This window comes from Eleutherodactylus coqui, chromosome 1, assembly GCF_035609145.1.
Source record: "Eleutherodactylus coqui strain aEleCoq1 chromosome 1, aEleCoq1.hap1, whole genome shotgun sequence".
In the NCBI taxonomy this organism is placed as follows: domain Eukaryota; kingdom Metazoa; phylum Chordata; class Amphibia; order Anura; family Eleutherodactylidae; genus Eleutherodactylus; species Eleutherodactylus coqui.
Window position 1 is genome coordinate 110,950,452 of NC_089837.1, and position 13,041 is coordinate 110,963,492.

At 39.8% G+C, this 13,041-nt stretch overlaps 1 protein-coding gene across 1 annotated transcript in view; it reads right to left on the reverse strand.

Annotated features, from left to right (window-relative positions):
- Positions 1-13,041, reverse strand: part of CLSTN2 (calsyntenin 2) — a 529,216-nt gene that overhangs the window by 198,299 nt on the left and 317,876 nt on the right. The gene's annotated exons all lie outside the window — the stretch shown is intronic.

Below are 13,041 nucleotides of genomic sequence, written 5' to 3' on the forward strand. Positions count from 1 at the left end.
AAGGGATCTTAGTGGATAATAGTGGACGAAGCAGTCAGATATGAAATGCATCCTCTAAATACAGAAGCCAAAATGCCATTGTGATCACCACTTTATATGATTATTAGCACTCAAATTACTAAAGAGTAATAAACAGTAAATTCTGTATCCACATTTCTGTGAAGTTCATTATGTAATTTGTTAAATAAATTAAGTTTTCAGCTTTTTTCTCCAACAGCTAGGCCTTAGTCAGACGGGCGTTTTTCGCGCGATTTGCGCATGCTCATGCGTCCGGCGATTTTTTTAAACCATTGCTTTGCAATGGTATCGGACACAATACCGGCAATACAGCCGGCTCCATTGAAAGCAATGGGCTGCCGGCGAGCGCAGGATGAATTGTCGGGAAGGGCTTAAATATATAAGCCCTTCCCTGCAATTCATCCAGAAATTTAAAAAAATTAAAAAAAATGTATACTCACCTTATGGCTGCAGCCGGAGTTCAGCAGGGGCCGCCGGCAGTTCTCCTGAACTGCTTCTCTATAGCATTCAGCAGCCGGGGATTTAAAATCCCCGTCTGCTGAATGAGCTGCCTCTAATTGGTCACAGCCTGACCAATCAGAGGCAGCTTTCACTCACACACTCATTCATGAATTCATAAATGGGTGAGTGACTGCTGCCTCTCATTGGCTCAGCGCAGGGACCAATCTGATTGCCGGCTCCATTGAATTCAATGCGCTGGAAAGCTCCGGCCCGTTTCTAATGAAACGCGGCTAGGAGCAGATTTTTCGGGCGATTTTTTGGCCCCGGTCACGCGATTTGCGGATGCACATCCGTCATGCGATCCGCAAATCGTGCGAAAAAAACGCCCGTGTGACTAAGGCCTTAAAGTGATTCTGTACCCAGGTTCATGTTGCCCAAATAATGGAAAGCATGAACCAAGTACAGGGATGCCTGCTGCTCCTGCCTGCGTTTTATGCTGTGGCATTTCAGAATAAATATACATACAAGTTTGGCTTGGAGCTGAGCTCTGATTGATGAAGGAGGGCCATACTGGCCTCTACCCATCGGCAGCATGAGGAATGGCAGCTCTCTGCCCTTTTATGTATAGGGGAAGAACTCTCAGTGAATTGGAGGTCAAACTCCAAAGTGTATTTATTGTGAAGCAGTATTTCAGAATAAAACACCCACTGGCGCAACAGGCATCACTGTTTTGGGCTCATGCTGTCCGTAGTTCGGGCAGCATGAACCTGACCACAGAATCCCTTTAAATGTAGATAGGATGCCATAAAGGTTAATGATTGTGTAATCAAAAGACACGCTATCTTCTAATATATAGTACTATAGCAGAGATTTATTTTAGATTGGTATTTTATATGCCAGTCTTAAACTTAAGCCCATTGGAGGAAAAAGCACCAAAAGTATTAAGAAATGCACAGCTCTTAGGGTGCCTACTAGAGATGAGTGAGCGCCAAAATGCTCGGGTGCTCGTTACTCGATCTGAGCTTTTTGTAATGCTCGAGAGCTCGTTTCGAGTAACGAACCCCATTGAAGTCAATGGGAGCCTCGAGCATTTTTCAATGGAGCCGTGGTTGCTGCCAGCGACTTCATTGAAAACAATGGTCTGCCCACACCCCTGAATTGTTTTTCATGGAAGGGCTTTACATATAAGCCTGTCATTCATTCGGCAAGAGCTGCCTGTGACTGGCTGAGTGCCTCAGCCAATCACAATCAGCTCTTTCAGCAGGTGGGCATTTTAAATCCCCGCCTGCTGATAGATCAGCACTACAGAGGCGGGGAAAGCGGAGAGAAGATGCGTCTGAGCCCCGGCAGCTGAAGGAAGGTGAGTATGTTTTTTTTTGCTTTTTACACTACTTTTACTGTTTTTTCAGGGAAGGGCTTACATTTAAAGCCCTTCCCTGAAATCCAATAACAGGGAGCCGGCAGCAGAATCCTCTAACGCAGCTGTCATGTGTGACAGCTGTAGTAGGGAATTGAAGAATTTCTCTGCTGTATCTGTCACAGATGTGGCAGATGTAGCAGCAGGGAATTCTTTTTACTAGTGGGGATGAAGGAAACATCAGCCGCATGCGGCAGGTGTGTTCTTCATCCCCGGGTGGGACACGGCAGCAGCGGAGGGTTAGTTGTTTTTTTTTACACTAAAATTATTGTTTTTCAGGGAAGGGCTTATGTGTAAAGCCCTTACATGAAAAACAATTCAGGGGTGCCGGCAGACCATTGTTTTCAATGGAGCTGCCCACAGCAGCTGCGGCTCCATTGAAAACAATTTAGTGTGTGTCCTGTCCATCTGCACCATACAACAAGACTGTACTCATTTTACACTGTCTATTTTTTTGCTAAAGTGTATGCAAAAATACTATTTTGCACACACGTTAGCAAAAAATAAACATGTGGGGAGAAGAGGGTCACGATTTTCTCGAGCACCTGAGCACCGCGTGGTGCTTGCTTGAGTAATAAGTACTTTCGAGTATGCTAATGCTCGAACGAGCATGCTCGCTCATCTCTAGTGCCTACAGATGAGCAGAATATTGCTCTAAGACACGCTGCAATACACAACTTAACCTACAGCTGCGGATTTTGGTGTCAAATTTCCATATCTTTCAGTGCGTCTTGTGGAAATATCCCGCTCACTTGTAAAGTCCCTTAGAATATTTGAGGCATCTCAGATGGTTTATATGCCACAAACTGGAGTAGATTCCATTATTATTTATGCCATTTTCTGGTATAGAGTATAGCACACACTCTACTTAGCCTCAACCACATTTTTTTTTAAGTGGTGCGCATGGTAGTAGTAGTTGGAAAGGCTAATAATTCCCAACAGAACAACGTACTGACTTGCAGCTTCTAGTTTCCTCATATAAGGAATACTTTTCAGTACTTCAGCCTGTTGTGTTCTGTATTACAGCCTTTAAATATCTGTAGGGTAAATCATCTGAAAAGCTATTTTGAAAGCAAATCCCAGTTATTTTATATTACATTTACTAATTGCTTAATGTCAATGTCTTGCTCAGATGCCAACTGAGCGTGGGAGGTGAAATTAGTTTGTGTTTTCCCCAGTGACAGTCTAGATAATCTTATTAGAGCTCATTTATCGAGTCACCCATCAGCCATAGGGTGCATATATTTCATTTTGTATTTTTATCTCTCTTGTAATTTCTGAAGGTTGATGAGTTTCCCTAAGGTTGTTTGTTTCTCTTTTGTACTGTATTCAAAACTAATTTGTAAATGTAATTGAAGGAAGTGAAGTCAAATGCCAAGTTATTGCTTACATCAAGGTTCACACTTAGAAAAACATCTTCAAGAAATAGATGAAACGCTTCCAAATAAAATGTATCTCTATATAGCTTTGTACTCAACCACGTACATTGCCCACAAGCAATATTACATACTACCACCATGCGTTACTGTCTTACTGTAAGCAAAATAATCACCATAATAACAGTGTAGCTGCTTTAACCAAACCATCCAAAATATCAATAATTCATTAAAAGGAAAACAATATTCACAGCACTTCTTCTATACTTACAGCACCATTTTTGAACACTATTAATAATTTGCAAATTTACTAGCTTTCACATAGTTTTCATTTCCTGAATTACAATATGGGATATATAAAATAAAATTTCAAACACCAAATAAATATGGTGAAATATGGAAAACATGAAAATACATGTAGACACAGTGGGTGGGTATATCACAATATACTGATGTAATACTAGAAGCAGGGTGAGCCATTGAGAGGATATATTGCAAATCATATGAAAAATAATAAATCTAGCAATAATTCATTAGATGTTTTCAGAGGAGAAGGCAGATACGAGGTAAATCTGTCCAACCATTCCATTTAGATAAACAATTTGACCTACATCATCCAGATATAGTATAGCACATTTCGTATAGAAACCATACAAACACGTCGTTGGCCCTTTTTTCATGTTTTAACAATGTGACAGTATCTAATTGCAATAAATATATTTAAATGCGTATCTAAGAGATGAACTCAGGTAGTATTCCCATCTGTTTAGAGGTACCCTCCTAGCAAAACTTTTAGAACGCCTCAATTTTTCCAGTTCTTATTGATATTTACACAGTTTAAGGTCTCAAATGTACTTTGAAATGAAAGCATTTTGAGGGACAGATTTGAACGTTCACTTTGCATAAGCTCTCAAGTAGCTAATTAGTGTTTATTAGTGTGTAAATGAAGGCTCCCACTGTATACAGTGGAGCGCTTTCTTTTGTATACAGCTGCTGTGTTCTCGGAGCGCTCAGCTGGTATACAGCTGAGCACTCTGAGCGGGGTATGCAAAAGACAATTGGAGCGCTCAGCTGGTATACAGCTGAGTACTCTGAGCGGGGTATGCAAAAGACAATTGGAGCGCTGTCTTTTGTATACAGCTCCTTTCTTCTCTGAGTTTTCAGCTGGTATCCCGCTGGGACTTCCCAGGTGAAGGATCTGAGAAAAAAGGATGTTATCAGTGCCGCCCAGCGTGCGGCACTGATAAGACTCATCACTCATTTCTAGATGACTAGAAATGAATGATGAACAAACGAAGAGTGTATGATGGCAGAGCATTTAGACAGAATGATTATCGCTCAAAAGATGGCTTTTGAGAAAACTTTGAGCGATAATTGTTGTGTCTAAATGGGTCCCTAGAGCATGAGTGCTCCTTAAACCTTTAGGCCTCTGTCACGCAGACGTTTTTTTGTACAGCGCTCAGCGCTACCTTTTCAGCGCTGTGCTAAACGCTGTACAATGCTCTCATTCATTTCAATGGGGCTGTTCACACAAGCATCAAAACTCAGTGTCTTCAATGCTGCGCTTTGACAGCAATGCATATTCTATCCTTGGTCACTTTCAGCCATGCGTTGCTCATTAAAATGAATGGGCAGTGGTTTCAGCACTACCCCGAAAATCAGCTGTAGCTACTCTATATGGAAAAAAAAGAAAGCAATACTCGCCTAGCAGGTGCCATCAGGGTCCCTCCCAATGGTCTCTGGCGCTGCACCAGGCTTCCCGTGCACTAAAAGATCATGTATTGATGGTAGCGAGGTTTGAGAACCCCGCCTCCAGCAAGAGATTGCTGTGATTGGTCCTCTGCACTTGCTTAGACAATCAGAGCCAGCGCTTGATGCACCAATCACAGCCATTCATTGACTTGCTCAGAGGTCGTCGGCTCTAATTAGCTGAGCCAGTGCCAAGAACCAATCACAGCAATCTCTTTCTGGGGGTTCTCAAACCTCACTACCAGCAATAGATGATCTGTTAGTGCACAGGAAGCCTGAAGCAGTGCCAGAGACCAGCGGGAGGGACCCTGATGGCACCTGCTAGGTGAGTATTGCTTTCTTTTCCAGCTTCCTTGGCTTCGTTTTCAGCCAAATGCGGACAGAAACCGTAGTAAATGCAGCATTAAAAAAGGCTGTCTTTCTGTAAACGCCTGTGTGAGGAAGGCCTTAGTCATGATTGCTTTTTTGTTAGCCCTTACAAGTTTAATCAACATTGTTTGACTCTATGAGATACATGTTTTGAAAGGAAATAAAAACTTCTAAAATGATACAGAATTTTTAGCCACATCTGAGCAAGTTCACATGGAGGGAGCTCTCCTTTAGGATCAGTGAGGGTCGTGAATGGATAACAACAACAACATAAGCTAAATTAATCCCCCCTATCTAGGATAGATATGTATCCATATTTTCTGCATTTGTGATTTAAATGTTTAATTAGGTCAGATTTACAGATGAAACAATCTTTAACATGACTGGCACATTGTGAGAACCTGATTTATAGCATTGCAGATCAATGTAATATTTGCTACATCTGTAGTTGTACCGATCACCTCGTTTGGACCTGAGGTTAATTTAATTCCCAAGTATGTAATACATTTTTCAATCATAGAAACAACTCATCACTATATAAATTTGAAGAGGTGAAGCCTATATGGACTGGTGCTCCGGAAACTATTGATGAGCAGTTAAGGTTATCCAAACACGAAGAAGAAATTCCACCACTTCTGTGAAGATTCAGTAGCTCCTTTATTGTAACATCATTAAAAGTCCATAGGGCATGGTTAGAGAAGTAGGGAACATTGCGTTACACCGCCTCTCAAACCATGCACTATTGTCTTTTAATGATATTACAATAAAGCAGTTATTTTATCTCCCCAGAAGTACCTCAATTTCTCCTTCGTATTTGGATAAACAGTTTTAAGGCCAACTGAACAGAACCATTTTTGATGTCTTTTTCTTTGATTACTGATATTTACAGGGAGAAGAGGATTTTCTGGAATAGATTTTATAGTCTGTGCTTTTGCTGAATTTATCTAATGCTAAAAGCACTTTATTAAGAAATGTGACAGGGGAAGACAGAACTAAAATCACATCATCTGCAAACAGACCAATCATGGTCCTTATGGCTAATATGCACATCTTTTAGGGTATTATCTTGTCTAATATGCCAGTGGTTCCATAATAAGAATGATTGTTAAAAGAGATAGCAGGCATCCTTGTCTGGTCCCATTTGACGAATTAAAAGGTTCTGTCAGAAAACTGTTAGCATATGTTTGCACAGATGGAAATATATACATAGACATAGCCCTGTGTATCCACCTAACATGGCCAAAATTTGTTAAAATCCTTCACAAGAATACCCAATGGCCCTTTCCAAAATCCTTCCCAGTGTTTATGGTTTAACATATAAGGGGCACATTTATGACACTTTTTACACCATTTTGTGACTTAAAAATTTGCTACTTTTCTTCTTTCTGTGCCATCCTCGACACTTTTTCAAAACATGGGTTGCACTTACTAGGAGGGGACGTGGCCACCCTGGACAGACAGATGTATGCATAATTTACAACAGAAACTGGAGTAAATTAAGCCAGAACTGTACACCAAGACAGACCTGGCATATAATTCCGAGAAAGCTCACAAAGCTGCCATGATGCAATTAGTAAATTTTCCCCGTAGTGGGAATGGGCCACATGCACTGGCATAACTATACGGGATGCAGGAGATGTGGTTGCACCCAGGCCCAGGAGCCTTAGGGGGCCCATAAGGCCTCTCTTTTCCATATAGGGAGGCAAGTACTATGAATAAAGCATCATAGTTGGGGGCCCTATTACTGGTTTTGTATTGGGGCCCAGGAGCTTCATGTTACGCCACTGGCCACATGTAATCATATTAATAAGCTTTGTAAACGCATCTATGACTTGTCGATATTTGACAAACCCAAACTTATTAGATCTTTGCAAAGTGAGTAGCGTGGACTCTAATCTTATGGTAAATATTTTTGCAAATATTTTTAAATCATTGTTTAAAAGTTAAATTGTCCAAAGTTGTCTGATGAGACAGACAGTTTATTAGGTCCAGGCAATGCAATAATAGTTTTCATAAATATTTCTTTTTGAAATGAGTCACTCTGAATAAATTACTAAGGGGGATGGGTAGGAAATCCTGTATAAAACTTGCTTGGCTACCTGTCTAGATATGAAGCCTTTAAGGTTTTAAACCAATGAGTAGCCTTAGTAATTTTTAAAACTGAAATACTGTACAGTAGGTATTTTGACTTGGCTTCCATCTGCCCCTAACAGTTGACATGGTGTAGTTTCTGCAAAAACTTATCAATCAAGCGGTAAGTTGGTCAATTGATTGGTTGGTTGATGAATACATACATCAGTGTTCAAATTATACAACCCTTCATAGGATGCAATAAATGCTGCTGCTATTTGGTATGGGTTATACAACTTTCCCCTAACTGGATGATCAATATAAGCTATTTTGTTGGTTTGCTATTTCTTAACCTTTTTAAGTAATGGTTGCACCAGCTCTATCCCCTGGAACTTAGAAATGCGCTTTTAAAGAGCCAATTCATATTTGAGCATCATAGCGAGATTAAGTTGTTTATGAAGAACATGATCTGCATAGTGATTTGTTCTGTAGGCTTTAATTTATTCATTTGTTCTAAATGATGCAGTTGGGTAAGGATTTAGTGTTTGTGGGAGTCTCTCTGGCATTTTTCATATGCTACTAGCTTAATATAAATCATGTTCTTTTAAAAAAAAGTGTAGAAAAAAGTGTAGAATCAGGAGTGGAATTAATATTAAAACATTGTTTTATGATGGTAGCTAACCTGGTTTGAGTTTAACTATATTGAGTAGAAATGTATTCATATGCCATGGTCTATTATTTTTAATATTGTATTTTTCTAAAACAGTAATTATGATAGGTCCTTGGTCCAACTTCATAATAATGCCTATTGACGCTGATTCAAGGGCTTATACCAGGTCTCCTTGTACAAGGCTAGAAAATATTCAATTTTTGAGGCAGGAGTGTGGGAAAAATAGGTATAATCCCTCCTCTGGGGTTAAGATGCTTCAACATATCATGCAAATGCTCTTCTTTCAACACTTGTGACAAATTGAGTCTATACTCATGAAAACATTTTGACCAGTCAATACCCACGTATCATCAAGGAGCAAAATTTTATTTTATTAACTTCATAAGCTTATTAAAGAGCGATTCTTTCAAAAACATTTTTTTTTTCATCCCTGTACCCTTCAGTAACTGTGATAAGAGTGTCTGTGTCCTCTTCAAAGTGCTTGTCTGGCAGGGGTTATGTTATTTGAAAAACTAACAAATTTTGAGGGCGCACAAACCAAAGTAAATCTGAGCTGGTTAGAATTGAGATCACATCTCCCCCTGATGAGAAGGACTCTGGAAGTTTAAATCGAAAACAGTAACTAGCTAAGATAATAGGAGTTGACCTAATTATACTTGGGGGCTAGTTATATAATGAATGAAAAAAAATCTACAGAGTGGCTCTTTAAAGAGTGACATTTGATTATAATTTGGGGCATATACTGATGTGTACACCCTCACATTAGCTCTAAATTGGCTAACGACTTTACTTTCAATTTATTAGAAAATCGTTAGATGCTAGCAAAACCCTTGCAAACTGCACTGTAGAGCACAACCACTGGGTGGTCATACATAGACCTCTATAAAATAGAGAGCTTGTGTATCATGAAATCAAGTTGCTTTGAAAAGCTAGTTACTAGAGATGAGCGAGCGTACTCGGAAAAGCACTACTCGCTCGAGTAATTTGCTTTATCCGAGTATCTCCCCGCTCGTCCCTGAAGATTCGGGTGACGGCACGGAGCGGGGAGTTGCAGGGGAGAGCGGGGAGGAACGGAGGGGAGATCTTTCTCTCCCTCTCTCCCGCCCGCTCTCCCCTGCTCCCCGCTGCGACTCACCTGTCAGCCGCAGCGGCACCCGAATCTTCAGGGACGAGCACAGCGATACTCGGATAAAGCAAATTACTCGAGCGAGTAGTGCTTTTCCGAGTACGCTCGCTCATCTCTACTAGTTACCTTTTGACACACATATGAACATATCCAGCCAAGAACAAAGATAAGGCAGGTCACTTATTATATGTCAGAATAGTCTGGCGGGAGTAAAAAACAATGTCCACTATGCATATAGTTGATCATTTGTAATTGATTTGAGGATGACTAGTCTTCTGCATTGGAAAATATGAGGGCCAGTCTTTTCTTCCAGGTGTTTAGTACAGTATCCAATACCATGTATGTACACCTGAAGTGTAATTAGACTAAAATGGCAGAGGGAAATAAGCAGGTTAACTAAAGATGAGCGAGCGTACTCGGTAAGGCAAACTACTCGGCGGCACCCGAATCTTTTGATACGAGCGGGCAGGTACTCGCTCGAGTAGTTTGCCTTACCGAGTACGCTCGTTCATATCTAAGGTTAACGACTCCTCTGTGATTTGAATTGCAACAAGGACTATCTGCTGTTGTGTTCCCACAGAATCCCAGATCCCCGCACTGTTCGAAGGTGAGATGACCACCATGTGGTAGTTATGATATGGGCTGTACTGGATAGATGAACTTTCTGACAGATCGAAATATTCAGTCAATTTTTCCACTCCTTTGTCTTTTTTGTTCTTCCCGTAATTTGTGAAGGAAAGGTGCTGTAAATATACTCTGAAGCCGTATTATTCCCCCTGCTAGATCAGAGCTGTGAAGCACCATCAGCTTCCAAGATACAGGACACTTCTTGAATTATGTTGGAAAGCTGACAATTCCGCAAGACTCAGAGCTGAAATTTCCCAGATTCCTTGCTGGTTTACTATTAGCATAAACCATTTGTCCTAGGTAGTTTTCCTGCTCAAATATTAATTCACTAAGTGAATTATTGGAAATTAGATAAGCTAATAGAGCTGTGAATATCACCAAGTTTCCAATTGTAACAAGAAGTACTATGAATTCTAATTAATTTTAAAGCATCATTAATTCCAGGTTGCTCTACGTACAAAATAATATGAGTCAGCTACTATTCTCAATAAGAGAAGCAAAATAATCTTGTAGATATGGTACCTGTAAATGGCTAACAAAAAGACATGATGTTACAGCAAGCTTTCAAAGCTACCTGAGCATCTTCATCAGGTCTAAGAAGCTTTGAAAGCTTGCTGTAACATCATGTCTTTTTGTTAGCCAATAAAAGAATATTTTCTTCCCTTCTAAGAGCAATTTTTTCCCTATGGCTAACACAATACCAATTCTGTGATTTTTTTTCAGTAAGTACAATAAATATAAACTTATCAAGAAGGAGAGAACCCTTCATACAACAGCTTACAAATTATAAGCATCCATAGTGCAACTAGAATACGGTCTGTAACACAGAACTAATGTAGAGAAAGTTATATCATGTATATACTGTACTGTTTTTAACTTTTCATGTTTTTTAATGTACATAAATTATATGCTTTTCAAAAATGTGTTTATATTTGACTTATTTGCCTAGAGTAATTAAGCATGGCTATAGCCTCTCAATATTAAAGGAGTTCTAAAATTTAAAAATCTGACTTCTGGAATTTCCCTGCGTGGGGTATATTTTTGGCAAATATACTGCTATAGAGCTCAGTCACACGGGCACATCAGCGCCCGTGTTACTGCAGGTAGCAGACGGCCGTACCTGAAGACGGACGTCTCTCTGCAGCGCCGGAGGAAAGAACATGTGACTGGCTTCATTGACGGTCATGTGTTCTTTTATCAGCGCTGCGGGGAGACGTCCGTCTTCAGGCACGGCCGTCTTCTAACTGTCAGTCACACGGGCGCATCGGCGCCGGTGTACGGTTGCCGATGCGCCTGTGTGACTGAGCCCATATTTTTATGAAAATTACTAAAACGATTTGGCTTCAAGATAGTCAAAAACTTGGAATATACTGCTGTCCTCAGCAGAGTTTTTCCTATAGTGATGTCAACCGAGTCACCTGATGTCTGATTATTATGTAAGTCATGTCAGGGAGCATGAAAGGACAGCAGGGGGAAATATATTGCAAACATTAATATTTTGCAGATTTTTAAATCCTCTCCAGTAAGAATGGCTTATTATTTTCCTAAATACTGAACCCTTAAACAATATATACAGATAAGTTACAAATTATCTTATTTCACTGCTTGATTGGCAACAAAATGTTTTTATATAAAAGCAAATAAGATTTCCAGTAGAGGCGTAACTTGAAGCTTCTGGTCCCCAATGCTAAACCTGTAACAGGACCCCGAACTATAATGCTTTATTCATAGTACTGGGCTCCCTATATGGAGAAGAGAGGTCTTATGGGCCCCCTAAGGCTCCTGGGCCTGGGTGCAACCACATCCCCTTCAGCCTTTATATTTACACCAGTGGTTTCTAGTATACCCTGCCTCCTACTTAGACAGTCTGACAAATTTCAGCTTATTCTACTCAATGGAGAAATGAAAAGTTCACAAAAACTGGACCCTGTTGACGAGGAGACAGAAATCAAACGGTAAGAAATGTATTCAAATACTTAAACCCTTCTAAATTCCAAGTCTTTGTTGATAATGTACAAGACACTAAAACACCTGATGTCATAACAGACGGACAATCAAGCTTACATTTGATATGTAAAAACTATGTATGTGATTTTACACTTCTATTTCGGTGAAGTGCCGGTTTAAATGGATTCTAGATGAAAATCATGTATAGACTACTAAATGTGATTATAAGTTCAGGGACAGAAATGAATGGCTAGCTCTTTAGAGCATACATGCTCCCACTCATGCATCAAAAGCATAATGCAATGAAGTATTTTCATACCAGCAAAGGTTCTAAATTTATGCATCCTATAGGATTCCCTTCTCTAAACACGTCCCTGTAACTTAATCTGAACCTGAAAGACACAAGCACTCATGTATGGAGAAAACTCAATTTTGTTAAGGTAAAAAGCGGATTGATTTATGATATTGTTCTTGTGATACAAACTCAGTGTTCCAGTCTTGTCGTTCTACAGGCTTTTCTATGTCAATTTAATTTCATAGTTATAGTAGATAAAAACTGGCAAAGAAGAATGCAAAACCCATTACTTGAAGTCTCTAAATTAAAAATAGGATATAAGCAATATTTGGCTGACTTTCATTTCGAATGCCTAACATCTGAGCTGCAAAGCTTGCTAAATACTTGTCTGATTCTATCCAATCAACAGAAATTAAATATGCATGGCAAAAGGGTGCACTAGGAACAATGGACATGACTTAAGGCCCTTTTACACACAATGATTATCGCTCAAAATTTGCTCAAAAGTCATCTTTTGAGCGATAATCATTGGGTGTAAATGTGCCTACCTTTCACTTTTCTGCCGAACAATGATTTTTAGTTTGGCATGAAATCCATCATTCAGCAGAAGAGCAGATAAGACAGATCGCACGCTGTGTTCTACCCAGGGAGCTCTGATAACATTGTCTCTTGCCCCCTGGCAGAACAAAGGGATTTTATTCAGAGAAAAGCGGGTTGTCTGTTCTCTGAATATGCTACTAATTGGTACTAATAGGCATGAGTACCAAGTAGTAGTTTATGCAAAATGATTGCTCTAAAGCCATCTTTTGAATGATCATCTTTGTGTGTAAATGGGCCTTTATGGAGGTATTCTTTTCAGGAATTTATGGCATATCAATTGCATATGCCATAAAGTTTGAAAAATGTGGAACCCACCTCTGGAAAACATGCACTCAC